At 46.3% G+C, this 13,184-nt stretch overlaps 1 pseudogene; it reads right to left on the bottom strand.

Moving 5' to 3' along the window:
* Positions 1-2,790: 2,790 nt before the first annotated feature.
* Positions 2,791-9,135, bottom strand: LOC149274307 (chondroitin polymerizing factor 2, non-catalytic subunit-like; annotated as a pseudogene).
* Positions 9,136-13,184: the final 4,049 nt, after the last annotated feature.

Below are 13,184 nucleotides of genomic sequence, written 5' to 3'. Positions count from 1 at the left end.
TTGCGTGGAGTTCAAGAAGATCAGAAAACACAAATGGCAAAAGTGAATCTTTCTGCGCTTGGTAGGTATAGGTATACTGAGTATTTTGCTGATAGGAAGCAGTGGAACCGGAACATGAAGAAAGCTCCCAGCTGGCTGACACCATAGACTACGCTCACAGAGTCAGAGAGATGTCTCTAAGGGTCTGGACTTCATTAGCTAGACCCCGAGTCCTCTTAAGCTCTGGGGGGGAACTTTTGACTTCTGAGGAGCTTGCTTGGGCCATCAGGCTGACTGACAAAACCTTCAAACGCATATGGAGCTCATACTTCTCAAAATACATCATTTAGCAGGAGTATCTTTCCTGCCACCTCAGTCCCTAGATGTTCTTCCACTCTAAAACCAGGGAAAATCCAAGTTCAAGACCTTTGGATGGATAGTTTTACAGCTGAACATAGTGACATAGTTTGTAAGGTTGAAAAAAGACCTAAGTCCATCAAGTTCAACCCTTCTACCTAACCTTCCTATTCTTGATCCAAAAGAAGGCAAAAAAACCTTAATTAAGCTACTTCGAAATTCTGCCATCAGGGGGAAAAAATTCCTTCTTGACTCCAAGAGGCAATCGGATTTCTCCTTGGATCAAGAAGCTCTTAAATATTAATGTTATTCTATTTATATCCCTGTATGTCATGCCTTTCTAAGAAAATATCGAGGCCCCTTTTGAAGGTATCTAATGTATTGGATAACACCACCTCCCTTGGAAGTGAATTCCATACCTTTATTGTCCTCACTGTAAAAAATCCCTTCCTTTGTCGTCTATGAACATGATAGACTAGATACAACCACTTCATTGCAACCCCACCACTCATATAAGAAGTAATAGGATTCTCTCCAACTCATTCGCCCAGCCCAATGGCACTAAGGGCTGGTGGGATCTGTCACAAAGTTCTGGCATACAATGATGATTTAATGCTCGTGGTCACACAGCCTCGTACTTCTTTAAAAGTAATGTGAAGACATTGGACAGATTAGTATTTGAAAAAATAACACTTTCCCCTGGATACATAATCTGCAAACCATTTGAATGTTAATCTCTAGATCCACCATAGAATTACATAGGTCATTTAGACATTTTCATCCAGAGGGAGAGACCACACGCCAGACCAAGATGGACCGCTGGCTTCCTTTCAGGCACCTCCACGTGCGGCTGCCCTTTCCTTTCTCAGGAGTTATAGTTACTTCATTTCTCATACATCTCCTGGATTAAGATTCAGGGCTGATCTAATGGATTTTAAGTATTTGTTTGAGCGGTACCCCCCCCATATTTTCTCTACAAAGATCTTAAAACTCTTCTCAAAACCGCGACAAAAGGAAAATGATTTGTTTTTGATCATTCATAAGAGGCGTCATTAGATGCCCGTTGCCATACGTCAAATCTTTCTTCCTCAGTCAGATTGGTTGTGGAGGAGCCAGGCAGCCAAAATATGCCCATTTTGGGCTTCTGTAATGGAAATCATATGGGAGACCTGCCTGCTCCAGCAGGGCCCTTCTCCAATTTAACCGGATGTCAAAAGCAAAATATAAAATGTCAGAAGAGGAAGGCCTGAGGACCCCCGCCCCCAGTGCTATATATACAGTAATGACGGTCGACAAAAACCCGGTTTTATCTAATTTTGCCCTAATAACACCCCCTTTATCTGCAGACCTGGAGGCACCATTGTTGTCGGTCATGTGATATTTTGGGTGACTTTCCCAGCTCAAATGCCACACTGAGCTGATGCTTTATGGCAACAAGTCTGTTCCTCCATAGAGGTCTATTAGCATGTCCAGCTGGGTAATAAAGACTGAGCCATTCTATTGTACCCCACAGGCAGTATAGGAAGGAGTCATGGGGTTTAGTAGATCGGGGGTCAGATTACAGAGTGAGAATCATACAAATATTATATTATGGGGGAAAACTACAACTGGAGTAAACAGTCATATATTTTTGGAAACATTTTTAATCAGAGACTTGGAATAAAAAGATTAGTTGGAGTTCCCCATTAATGCTGCCAAATCTCTCCCTGCTTTACTGTGGCAATCCCGGCAGTTTCAGCAGTAGACTGAGAGTCCATGCACAGTATGGAGGGATATATATATATATATATTTATATATATTGTACCTCAAGCTGTCCCCTCCGGACCTACAAGGGGCCGCTACCCCCAGACCTTTACCCCTTGAGCAGAAAAAGCACTCACTTCCAGTGAGACCAGGCAGCTGTAAGGAAGTTGGTAATGGGGGTCCAAATAACGTATCCTCCAAGCAACTAAACACCTAGCGAAGGGGCCAAAAATCCGATATTTCAGTTAAATGATTTTAAATACTTAGGAACATTTACGTTTAAGGACAGATAATCCTGTTCTTTTACATAAAATATATGCCTTATATAAAACACTTTTAATGACTAATTAAGGTAATAAACGACCTTCACGTTGGTTCCTGAAACCCGGCTCCATAGCTATATACCCCACATAAATAATAAGTTACATGCTTTTCCACAAAAGTAAAACAGTCCTGCTCGCTGTTATCACCCACATGAGACAGGGCTGCGGGATTCACGTCTCATGGTTACAGAAGCTACACCTCGCTGACACTCCTGCCACAATGCCTGCCGCCGTCTACTGAAACATGCGCAGAACCATTAGCTGACAACTGCTGTAAGTAGCTTCTGTGGATGCCTTCAAGCGCAGGGAGGCCATGTATTTAGCCTAAACCAGTCTTTCTGAACCTATAGAATTCATTATGGTAACCATATATGCTCCCTTAGTCCTCTAAGTATTATTGGTCTGATCTTGTTCATACAAAGCCAGTGCCAGGTGTATTCGGGAACCCAGCACCTCCAGGTTGCTGAGCACACAGCGGTGATATCCGTCTCCAGACAGGTGGGAGCTGCATGTTCGTCCAGAGAACCGCTGAACCAACGCTGGCTCCAGAGCACGAAAAACATGCAGCTCAGAATATTGCAGGAACAGCTCCAATAGTTCTGTGGCCCCATCTTCTGCAACATCCTCTGAGGCCATCCTTCCATAGGCTGCCATAAAGTCAGAGTTCTGTTTTTTATAATTCAGAGGAAGAAAAGCGGTCAAAATGTCCATCACGAAGATGGCCTGCAGCAGGAGGAGGTGCAGGGAAGCCGTGCCGTAAAACGTCCGGGCTGCACCAGGGAGAAAACTTGCCATGAAGAAATAGCGTTCATCCGGCAGCGGTTCAGAGCATCTACCGTCACCTCACTCCACACCCCGACCAAGAAGAAGAGAGTCTCCGCTGGATGCTTCTTTGCTACCACATCAATAAGCTGGATCTGGGAAGGCCTTTCAGTGTGGACACTCACCAGCTCCACCTTTAGGTGTGGGTACCTGTTTTCCAGCTCTGCCATGATCCTACGAACCTCTTTAAAGATGTTGCCTTCCTGAACTACAGAGCCCATATCATACACAAGAAGAACAGTGAGCGCCACATTCTCTTGCAGGTCCAAAAGATTAGTGGCAAAAGCATCTAAGAACCCAGGAACATGTCCAGCATCTGCAGCTATCAGGGGCAGCACTTACTGCACGGGGGTGGCCTCCGTCACATAAGGCATAGAAAGAAGCTCTACCTTGCTCAACGGACGCAGAAGCGTGAACTGTTTGCTCATTGAACCAACATGGCCGTTCTCTGTGGTAGTCTCCAGCAACACATCCAAAATATATTCCATTCCACGGGTTGGGTCAAAACGCGGATAGCCACTGAGCAGGCGCTGCAGGCGGAAGTGGAGCCATGGATTGTGGCGGTGGTTCAGATGTTCTAAAGCCTCTTGTAGGACCTGCTGTACATCATGCAGCCACATACCCTGTAGTGGGAACTTCGGAGTCCCATCAGGGCAGGAGAAAGAATGTGTTTCTGTAAAATACTCCCAGGACAGCACATCATGTTGTGAAGTGGACTTGTAAGGGGGGTTTATACCTGCTGGCCAAGAGACGCCCACTTCTGGTTTTGGGGTCAGAGAAGAAAGGTTTTGGATTTCATTCTGCAAGTGGAGACAAATGACAGAGACTTGTATAAGGAGATTAAGGTGGTTATATGTCGCAGGACTAAGGGTGGATAAAGAAATGGACGTGTAAAGCACTGCGTGCAGTTACAGCATGCTCAGGAGAAAAACATGCACAGCGACAGCATGCAAGGCATAAGAGCCTGAATCATAGAAGAGCACCGCAAAATACACCTGGGGTAAGAGAAACAACCCCAATGTTTAGCAGACTGTATAAAAACATGGCGTCAGTAGCTACACTTTAATGTCACACGAGGAAGCCGCAGAGGGCAACGTGGACACAAATGTGACTATAAAGCATCAAGAGACCATCAGAACTGTACCTGCAGCTTCTGGATCCTGTGGTAAATCCGACGCAGCACAATCTGAGTTTACGCTGCAGTCTTTATATGAGCGTGGCCTCCGCAACCGGGTACACAGAGAATGCTTTACTCAACAAGGTCTCGTCAACATCGTCCACATCCACCTCTCGTGGCAGAGCTAATGAGACATACTTGAAACCCTGGCAGAGACAGAAAAGAGTTCTTCATGAGATATACAGCATTCCACCAGCAAAGGGGGTGAGCAAGACGGCAGACGAGACATGCCGAGAGGTTCCTGTCTAATTCTATTCCTAGGTAAAGAGTAACACCGTACTAAAAAACAGACATGCCACAAGCAAGCTAGATACAGTATCCAGATACCAAACAAAAATGGACACCGAAGCAGTCCAAGAGAGAAGAAGGACTGCTCCCAAATGTGAAGGCGACACAGGGATACGTTGCGCAGTCTATTAGAGATTGATGCCACGGCTAGAACATATGGCTGTAAGTTGTACCACTGATGATGATACCCCGATGGTAAGTATTATAATACCCAACATCCTGCACCTCTCAATACTCTCCCCTCCAACGCAGCCCTCAACCGTCCTGTTTAGCATTTTACCTTTACTTCTTCTGGAAAGCTTATTAGGCAATTATCTTTACCCACAATTCCTACTGTTCCACGACACTTTGTTTGTCATCATAGATACCCTTTCCAGATGCCCTCATCATCTACCTGATACTCTCCCACACACGCTATTCCGAGAGTATCCTGGATGCAGCGGCCCAACCATTCATCTGGCCGTGAGCTGAGAATATCAGAGAGACAAAACTCCAGATGCGGACCCAGATTGAGGAGAAGGGTTCTGGAGAACATGTATCCTGATCCTCCGTGGCAATATCTCCACTCATCCTGCCCTCCAATGAACTCCATAGGCCGACCAATATAATGTGGGGGCCCAGGATTGAGATGAGACGCCATGTCCTGCAGGCGATGTCCGTTGGTATACGAGTCATCCTGAGTCCCGTAGAACCAATCGTAGACAGACAGTAAATGTGCTTCTATATAGCGCAGCGTGTGGTACATCAGCCACGCTGGCCTTTCGTCCCATGACACACTATTTCCATTCCTTGTGGAAGTTTTGGGCCTCGGGATCCAGTGAAGAACATTAGGTGGTTCACACGAGAAGAGAGAGTCTGGTTTATAGCCACAGCAAGAGTGTTCAGTGCGGGATGTGAAGATAAAACCAGCATCGAGAGACGTTCCCTGAAGCCGAGCTCAGACTGGATGTATCGAGATCTAAAATACACATAAGGAGATATAAGCATGATCGAGCCACTGCCACTAAGACACATGGGAGCACACGTGTCCTGTACATGGTGCACCAGTAAGAGCTCTTACCTCTGTACTCTCTGACTAGGTGTCTGGAGGTTCCGGTAATAAGGAATTATTTGGGGTTTTAGCTCATTCATCTGTGGCTTTTGTTTTCCAACTTGTGGCCCCTGGAAATTCTGGGCCTTCCCTATACAAGCATCTTCATCCCCGCGAATCCAGGACATCTGCAAGAGGCTAAGACTGCAGCCCAAGGAAAGTCCCAAGATGAGGGGAAGAGCCGGCCAGAGGAAGCCCAAGAGGGACGCCAGAAACTTTGGTGGCAGAGGGAGGCCCATGGCAACCACAGCCTGTGGAATAAAGGAACAGATTAAGTCAGTGTGATGGCGTCACGGACGCTGCCAGAAGCCAAAAAAGATGGGCTGGATTCACTAAACAGTGCAAAGTGGAAGAGATGGGTGAGATTTCATTACATTAACTATGCATTGTGAATGGCCAAACAGGGGAGTCTCCTCTATGAAAAGGCCATAGCAGTGGGAAGAAATGCCCCGTCGTGGTCGAGCGTCTGGGGATGAACCACTCGTACAGAAACACACAATAGCACACAGGTTGTGAGACAGTAAAGCAACAGGGGGGTGTAGCTGCAGAGACCACGTGGGACCTGCGCCAAATGAATTAAAAGACCCGGGCCTGGTGACACGCAGCAGGTACAAGGGGGACCCGGGCCTGGCGACAGAGCCACGCAGCAGATACAGGGGGGACCCGGGCCTGGCGACAGAGCCACGCAGCAGATACAGGGGGGACCCGGGCCTGGCGACAGAGCCATGCAGCAGATACAGGGGGCACCCGGGCCTGGTGACAGAGCCATGCAGCAGATACAAGGGGGACCCGGGCCTGGCGACAGAGCCACGCAGCAAATACAGGAGGGACCCGGAGAAACCTAGAGAAATGGAAGGCATGATAGAAACTGGCTTGAAGTTACGGGATCTTCATTTTTACAACAAACGTCTCCGCTGGCGGCACCCGACTATGAGTATCTGTTATATAGTGGTCGGCGGTGCCCAGTTTCTGCGGTATAGTGGTCAGTGGTGCCCAGTTTCTGCGGTATAGTGGTCGGTGGTGCCCAGTTTCTGCGGTATAGTGGTCAGCGGTGCCCAGTTTTTGCGGTATAGTGGTCGCCGGTGCCCGGTTTCTGCGGTATAGTGGTCGCCGGTGCCCGTATCTGCGGTATAGTGGTCGACGGTGCCCGGTAGTATCTGTGGTATAGTGGTCGGCGGTGCCCGGTATCCGTGGTATAGTGGTCAGCTGGGGCCCAGCATCTGTGGTATAGTGGTCGGCGGTGCCCGGTATCCATGGTATAGTGGTCAGCTGGGGCCCAGCATCTGTGGTATAGTGGTCGGCGGTGCCCGGTATTTGCGGTATAGTGGTCGGCGGTGCCCGGTATTTGCAGTATAGTGGTCGGCGGTGCCCGGTATTTGCGGTATAGTGGTCACCGGTGCCCGGTATTTGCGGTATAGTGGTCGGCAGTGCCCGGTATCTGTGGTATAGTGGTTGGCGGTGCTCGGTTTCTGTGGTATAGTGGTTGGCAGTGCCCGGTTTCTGTGGTATAGTGGTTGGCAGTGCCCGGTTTCTGTGGTATAGTGGTTGGCAGTACCCAGTTCTAGGTATCTGTGGTATAGTGGTTGGCAGTACCCAGTTCTAGGTATCTGTGGTATAGTGGTCAGCGGTGCCCGGTATCTGTGGTATAGTGCTTGGTGGTGCCCAGTTCTCGGTATCTGTAGTATAGTGGCTGACTGGAAAGTCTCTCTCAGAACTAGTATTACTCCAGCATCCAGTCTATCTCTTTTATCTCTTTATGGTCAGCCTTTCCTATCCTTTCTCTCATGCTCTCTATGGTTAGGCCCTTCTATCCCTTCTCTCTCTTTATGGTTGGTATTTTCTATACTTTTGCTATCTCTATGGTCGTAGTGATGGGAAGTTCGGATCATTAAAGTGAATCGGATCATTTCGATTCGTTCACTGAAATGATCCGATTCATGATCCGAATCTTCGGATCACTCAGTGTGCCTGCACGGAGTTACTGTTTTCCAGTAACTCCGTGCAGGCACACTAACGATTGGCCCCTCCCCTTTCATTATGAATCCTCCCCCCTGCTTCCAGTGATGTCAATGAAGGCAGAGAGTCGTTCAAAGATTCGGATCTTACAGGGATCCGAATCTTACAGTGAACCGGATCACTGTAAGATCCGGATCATTGTAAGATCCGGATCATTGTAAGATCCGGATCTTTGAACGACTCTCTGCCTTCATTGGCATTCTAATCATTCAGAGAATGTCACCTTACTGTTATAAATAATACATTAATAATCACTGCCCCCAGGATTTACATTCCCCTTTACCTGCAACTGCACCTTAAGCTAACTTTATTAAATTAATTAAATTAACCCTCACCATTAAATTAACCCTAAACACCCCATCAACCATGACTGCCCCTAAAATTAACCCTTAACACCCCATTAACCATAACTGCCCCAAATTAACCCTAAACACCCCATTAAGCATAACGGCCCCAAATTAACCCTAAACACCCCATTAAGCATAACTGCCCCTAAATTATCCCTAAACACCCCATTAAGCATAACTGCCCCTAAATTAACACTAAAGACCCCTTCAACCATACCAATTTATTAGGTAATTTATCTGGAGTACATGCAATTAATTTAGGGGCAGTTATGGTTAATGGAGTATTTAGGGTTAATTTCAGGGGCAGTTATGGTTGATGGGGTATAAGGGTTAATTTTATGCTGATGTCTGAGGGTTAATTTAATTAATTTAATAAAGTTAACTGTAGGTGCAGTTATAGGTAAAGGGAGGCCAAGTCAGAGGAATCTAAATCCTGGGGGCAGTGTGAACATTATTAATGTATTTATTTATAAAAGTATGGTATCAGTAATATTCTCTGAATGATTCGAATCTCTGTAAGATTCGGATCCTTGTAAGATCCGGATCCCTGTAAGATTCGGATCATTCGACTCTTCGGATCATTCGAATCTTCGGATCATTCGACTCTTCGGATCATTCGACTCTTCGGATCATTCGAATCATTGAACGAGTCTCTGACTCTATGAGTCATCGTTCCTGTGTGAATTAATGAGCTGTAACCTGACCCCAGAGTCTGTGTCTGAGTGCTCTGCAGATGACTCACAGCTCTAGGATCAGGTTACAGCTGCATGATTCACAGACTGAACCGCTACAAATGAATCGTTCAGTCTAGTGAACCGATTCATCCGGATCACTAAAAAGAACCGGATCAAATTAACGATTCGTTCATGATCTGGACATCACTATATGGTCGGTCCTTTCTATCCATTTTCTCTAGGACCAGCCCAGCGTACCTGAGAGCAGCTCTGTGATTGGCTGACTGCGATTGGAGTGTGAATTGCATTGTCTGCCATTTAACCCTTTAACGATCAGGCTTACGTTACATTACATTTATTTATAAAGCGCCGGCAGATTCCGCAGTGCTGTTAAAGTCAGTAGAACAATTTCACATACAACAACACACACAATAACAAACTGGTGCGAAGGAGAAGAGGGCCCTGCTCCTGACATCGCTGGCCTCCTACCAACTGATAGTGTGTAACGGTGCACGATGCAAGCGCTGGCACACTGACATTCAAGAAATGCCCAATCCCGGGCAAATATTTAAAAAAATCACTATCCCCACCCCCCTTAAATCAATAGTATTATAAAAACATGTCAGATGGGGTAATATATAAAGCACATAAAACATTATGTATGCGGGGAACGACTGTAATCAGGAGACGTGGCACTTACGGTACACAAGAAAATGTAAGCAAGATACGGGGTTAATGAGTCAGCTTTCTTCATGCTTTGTTGGGAATACGCACCATGTGACCCAAAGCCAAAATGGCTTTTTAAGGTTTAAACGTTAAGAAGAAAATAATAATCTGCAAAGGTTCGTTTACAGCCTAGAGAGTGAATGTTTTGTGTAAGTGGAACAGCAGCTTTAAGGCGTCAGCCGGTTACCCTACAATAGAGCCGCCGTTACCGGCAGAGGCACCAGGGCTTGGTATGCCTCCTCTGGCTGCTAGTGGAAACCCCGGGCTCTGTACGCCATAGTTCTATCATATTTAACCCCTTAAGGACCAGGCTCATTTTTCGTTTTGTACCCTGTGGGACCGCAGCTGTTTTGACACTTTTGTGGTGCTTGTGTTCAGCTGTAATTTTCTCCTCACCCATTTAGTGTACCCACATAAGTTATATATTGTTTTTTTCAGGACAAGATGGGCTTTCTTCAGATACCATTATTTTGATCGTATCATCTTATTTACTATAAAAAAAATAAAAAAAACATGGTGAAAAATTGAAAAAAAAACACATTTTATGACTTTTATTTGAAAAATCTTTTACTCACCTAAAAAAGCAAGTAAAAAAACTAGCTAAATAGATTCTACTACTTGTCCTGAGTTTAGAGATACCCAATGTTTTTATGTTTTTTTGCTGTTTTTTGTAAGTTATAGGGCAATAAGTACAAGCAGCGTTTTATGATTTCCAAATCTTTTTTAACAAATCTGGTCATTCTGCCTCCATCTCCTCTTTGGAATATCTTTGAAGCCGGTTAACTCAATTTAACCCATTTAAACCATATATTTTTGAAAACTAGACACCCCAGGGTATTCCAAATGCTGTTATTTTAACCCTTTCCATGCACCAATTATAGAACTACACTTTGTCAAACTTTGTAATAGTATTTTTTTTTTTTTTTTTTTCCACACAAATTGTACTTTAGTTATAGATATACAGGTTCTGGTATATGCCACTGTCAAACAACCCCCCAATATGTGTTCAGGAACATCTCCTGAGTGCAGTGATACCCGACATGCATGGGTTTGTCGGGTTGTTTGAGATTTAAAATGCCACATTTGGGAAGTGCGCTTTTTTTCTCCGTTTTGGTCAGTCTGGACCTATGCCCTATCTTTGAGCTTGGCCACTCCAATTTACCCCATCAGCCATTTTTTTATATATTAGACACCCCTTGGGTATTTGAAGTGCTTTTATTTTAACTCTTTGTTGAGATTTTTGAGAAATTTTAGCACTTGCTCAAAATAATAAACCTTATTTTTTTATTTTATTTTATCTTTTTAATACTTTTTTATATTTTTTTTACACATTTTGCAATGTACTGGATGGTTCATCTAGTGACATCACTGCATAATTATTTTTAAATGTTAGCACATTTTTTTTATTTTTTTTCCATTTTTTATTTTTTTTTTTAATATTTTACTAATCACATAGTGATTAGAAAGCTGGGCTCCATTGACTTGCATGGTTGAATGCAGTACCTGTATTCAACCTGCAAGTGGAGCCAGAGTTCTCTAGAGGGTCTGGAGACCGTCTAGCTAACTCTATCATCTTTATTGTTTATTTTCCCGGACCGCCGCCATCTTGCTTGATGGCGAAGATCACCGGCAGCGGCGGCTGTGACCGCTCTCCGGAGCGGTCACAGCCCACCCAGAGGTAAGTGTTTGGTGTCGCTGGATGCCTCCTGATTGAGGCATTCCAGCGACACCATTTAAGTTTAGGAGGCGATCGTCGATCGCCTCCTAAACGCTTTTAAAACGGGCGTCCGCCGCCATACAATGTATGGCGGCTGTTGACGCCCCGGGGAGGGGCCAGACATGGCCCCCGATGCCGATCTCGGCGTTACTGAATGCCTCGACATCGAGGCATTACAGTAACGCCGTTTAAGCGAAGAAAGTGATCGTTGATCACTTTCTAAGCTTATTTTATTTTATGACGGTCCTGAACCGGCAAAGGTCGCGAAGGGGATATATAAGAAGTTGCGCATTATCTGTAAACAGACCCCCCCCCCCCCGGCAGATGGACGACGTGACGAATCAGCCGTTACATAACAAGAGCCCCTCTACGCCGGACCGGAACACTCTTTAGGTTTTATCGTCTACATGCAATGCCCGCAGCCTCACTCGCTAATTACCATAAACGCCTATTGGGTGTAAATGCCGATAAGGCAGTGAAGGATTAACCCTGCCCCGGTCAATTTTGCCATTTTCTCTCTGTCATAAAATACTTTGTGAGTTCCACCAGCTCCCGTTACTGTCCAGTCTGTGCCGCCGGTCCCCACTTCTTTCCCCTCAGTTTCTGTTTCTTTCCTGTTGGAGCCGGACGGTTCCCGTTTGCTCCCCGTCAGTGCGGGACGGTTCCCGTTTGCTCCCCGTCAGTGCGAGACGGTTCCCATTTCTTTCCCGTCGGAGCAGGACGGTTCCCCTTTCTTTCCTGTCGGAGCCGGACGGTTCCCGTTTCTTTCCTGTCGGTGCCAGACGGTTCCCGCTTGCTCCCCGTCAGAGCCGGGCGGTTCCCTTTTACTCCTGGTCGGAGCCGGACGGTTCCCGCTTGCTCCCCGTCAGAGCCGGACGGTTCCTGCTTGCTCCCCAAGGTCTAAAAACCCTTTTTTTGCGGCCCCATGTGATGTGAGCAGAGCGCGGCCCTCAGCTGGGCGTCAGTCATACATTCGGAGGTCTGTAACGGGTTCACCGAGAGAGCTGTAGTAACTCCCAGAGATCACCCACATGTAGCCTCCTCTTGTCCCCGGAATCACTTCCAGCACCAGCCAGCATGCGCACCTTGGAACCCTGCTATGTGTACCCAATAAGTAGACACAACTACCTTGAACTGAGTACAGCAGGAATGAACAGTTTATTGATGTAAAACATAGCCTCATATAACCACAGAACTTCATTAACATAAATTAACATTGATAAACAGGTACATGTAGACAACCCCACCTTTAATCCCCTTTAGCTACGGAATCTCTCTCAAAACCCCCCCCACGCAGCCATCCTGTTAATGGGATTCGTTTACACAATGGAGTTCCTGCCTGTGCTGTCTTTGTTTGGCAGGCTGGAGCCATCTGTGGCTACCTTGGGGCCTGCATGACAGCTAATTCTGCCACCCCCCGGTTTAAATTCCAAAATCCCAACACTTTACGGGTCCAAGTTGGGCCACCTGTTTTGAGGGTGTGGCTATGGGCAGGGCCATCCAGCACGTTATGAGTTGCGTTACGAGGTGGCGAGAGATATAACAGCGCAACTTCCCTCAAAAGCAATTCAGCCCTGCTAAAATCAGGACACATGGGACATACACAACTCCCTCTCTGCCTGAATCTCTATCAAATGTAGGGACGGGAGTATTGCTGGGATTAATATATCACTGTATTGGGGCTATTGCCAGCAGCCGGGATTTTGACGTCACCAATGACGCTACAAATGCCCGCCCACCGTGACGTAGCCAGTTTGCCGGCCCGCGATACTCAATGGGAAATGTAGTTTAATTCTGATGTCTGAGGCATTCAGGAAGCGCTGGTAAACTACACGTTCCAGAAACCATCGCATCTGCACGGGTTCACGCTGCAGTAAGGTGGACGCTGATTGGTGGGTGAGCCGGCGGCACGTGGGGCAGTCAC

The sequence above is a fragment of the Sceloporus occidentalis genome, unplaced genomic scaffold, assembly GCF_023333645.1.
Source record: "Sceloporus occidentalis isolate IW3139 unplaced genomic scaffold, rSceOcc1.0.p SCAF_337, whole genome shotgun sequence".
NCBI classification, from domain to species: domain Eukaryota; kingdom Metazoa; phylum Chordata; class Lepidosauria; order Squamata; family Phrynosomatidae; genus Sceloporus; species Sceloporus occidentalis.
Note: the sequence above shows the minus strand (reverse complement) of the source record. Positions and strands in the feature narration are given on the sequence as shown.